Source organism: Vulpes lagopus, chromosome 19 (assembly GCF_018345385.1).
Source record: "Vulpes lagopus strain Blue_001 chromosome 19, ASM1834538v1, whole genome shotgun sequence".
In the NCBI taxonomy this organism is placed as follows: domain Eukaryota; kingdom Metazoa; phylum Chordata; class Mammalia; order Carnivora; family Canidae; genus Vulpes; species Vulpes lagopus.
The window spans coordinates 43,960,460-43,963,338 of NC_054842.1; the positions used below are offsets into that span (position 1 = coordinate 43,960,460).

Sequence of the window (2,879 nt, forward strand, 5' to 3'; positions counted from 1 at the left end):
CAGCAAGGAAAATCGGAAAATCTTGATCTATGACTGAAGTGTAGGAAGCAAGGGAGAAAGTCATGTGATAAGATCTGACACATATAAGGGCTGATCAGGGAGGGCTATGACCAGAAGTTGTGGGATTTTAACCAGGGGAGGATGTAATTAGATTTACATTTGTCAAATGTTCACCATAGCTGTTATGTGGAGATTACCCTGGAGTAAGTGTGGATTAAGAGAAGACATAAGGAGACCAGTTAGAAGACTGGTATAGTATCCAGGCAAGACATGGTGGTGGCTTTGTCTAGGGTGGTGATGGATAAGATAATGAAAAGTGGTCAGATTTCAGATGTACTTTGTAGGTAGGGTCAACAGGATTTGATAGTAGATTTGATAATAGTGAAAGCCTTAGAGAAAAAAGAAATAAGCATGACCTCTAGGTTTGGGCCTAAGGGATGGACTGAAGGGTAGTACAATTAAATGAGAAATAAGAAATATATATATTGTTCAAAATAAGAAATATATATATTAGTCTCTGCCCTCAGTTCTTTCTAATATTTGATTTGGATCCATTCCTGATACAGAGTTCCCAAAACCCTTGTAATTTCTTGGGTGATAGGCGTGTCTTTTGTTCTAATTAAATAGCTTTTGGTGGGCTGCTGATTAGGTGCTAAGCACTAGAAACACTAAGCCATGATTAGAAGCTTGGAACTTAAAAAAAAAAAAAAAAAAAAAGCTTGGAACTTTAAGTCCTACCTCCTATCCTCCAGAGAGAGGGCTAAAATAGGAGTTAATAATCTGTTGTGTCTACCGTGTCTATAATAAAGCCTTCACAAAAACCCTAAGTACATGTTTGGAGAACTGCTAGGTTATTGAACATATCCATGTGATGGGAGGGCGGCACATTCCAATTCCATTGGGGATAGAAGGTTCTGGACTCAGAACCTTTGTGGAGTCTTATGTGTTTCTTCATCTGGCTGTTCATCGATATCCTTTATTGTATCTTTCATTTAAAACTGCTAAATGAGTTCTGTGAGTCATTCCAGCAAATTGTTGAACCCAAGAAGGAGGTCCAGGGAACCCTGATTTATAAGCAGTCAGTCAAGTACAGGTGAAAACCTGGGATCTGAGACTGACATTTGAGTGGTGGCAGTCTTATAGGACTGAGCCCTTAACCTGTGCGATCTCACTCTAAATCCAGGTAGACAGTGTCAAAACTGAATTAGATTGTAAGACATCCCACTGGAGTTAGAGTTGATCAGTATCTGATGTCAGAAGTATTTAGTGTAAGAGTAAAGGAGAACAAAGACTCTTTCACTAAACAGGGGAGTATAATCCAAAGTATAGCTTGAAGTATCAAATAATTCCCTCTTCCTTTATCCTTTTGCCTGTTTTAGTCTTGGCCATTCTTCTACATCCAGGTCAGAAATATTCTCTTTTCCTATGACCTTCACCTGTGATTATAATTTAAATTTTTGTACCTGGAGTTTTGCATTGTTCAACTGATAATCTCTGTGGCTAATTTTATGTACTCACACATGTTGTAACTAGATTTTGAAGCCCTGAAAGCCAAAGAATAGACCTATTTACATTTTTGAAAAATTTTCAGCATTTATCATGGAAATCTTTAAAAACATATACAAATTTTTAAAAACATGCATTTTCATCATTTATCATGGAAATCTTTAAAAACAAAAAAAATTTAAATAACCATTTTCTCATAATCTAGTTTCAACAACTAGCAATTTATTACCAATGTCATCTCATCTATATAACAATCTATTTCTCCTCTACCCCCATTGGTATTTGGAATTAAATACCAGATATATAATTTGCTCTGTAATAATTTCAGCGTATCTTTAAAAGGTAACAGGGGTTTTTTTAAATGTAATTATAATACTGTAGTAAGGCCCAAAATTCAACATTAATTTTTTTTCCGTATCATTATTTTTAATGTCCAATGTTTATAATATGAGAGCCAGGTCTTTCTCCTCAACTCAAGTTTATAAATTTTCTATTGGCTTGTGAGGCCAATAGGGATACTTCTTTTTGTATAATTTGGTTTCTGTCTAATTTGCGATCTGAACTTCATTCAGGTCCTCAATGGTCATCTGATTAAATGGAATTATGTTCTTCATCTTCTCCAGCTCTTCTTCATATTCTTCAATCTTGGCCTTTGAGAGGGACAAAAACTCAGCACAGCTTTTCACCTCTTCTTTTTCCTCAGCATCCACCTGGACAGTGTATTTATCCTCTGGCACAGGAACCTTCAGGGCATTAAACTTCTTCTCAAAATCATCTACCAAGCCAGCCTGTGCCACTTTGGCCTTGTAGTAAGCCCAGTCGATAGCAGGTGGTTTCTCAGGAAGAGTAGCCAACCTGGAGCTAAGCATCTCATTCCAGGATTTCAGGGAGTTGGCAATGGCCTTCTGGTTTCGGGGTATGATCTCCCCAAAAGCTACCCAGTCAATGGTTTTTAGAGCAAGTTTCACCCAGCCATCTTGAGATCCTTCACCAACCCCAGCGGCCCACCTGACATTAATTTTTTAATTAAATATATTATTGTGTCATAAACACTTTTTTTACAGATTTATGTGTTCAAATCAGGATCCAAATAAATCTACACTTTAGTATTGGTTGATATATTTCTCAGAATTCTTATAATTTATAGTTCTACCTACATCTCCATCTTTCTCTCTCTTTCCCTCATGTGTGTGTGCACCTGTGAATGAAATTTATTTATTATTTGTTCATTTAAGGAACCAGGCAATTTGTTCTATAAAATTTTCTATAAAGTTTGCTAATTCCATCCCTGTGGTGTCATTTATTATGTGTCCTGTGCTTTCTATTGGAAAAAATGGTTAGGAATATAAAAATACTAGGGGCCTGGGCTGTGC

General features: G+C 36.5%; 1 pseudogene; it reads right to left on the minus strand.

The window, feature by feature from the left end:
• Positions 1-1,985: 1,985 nt before the first annotated feature.
• Positions 1,986-2,465, minus strand: LOC121478920 (annotated as a pseudogene).
• Positions 2,466-2,879: the final 414 nt, after the last annotated feature.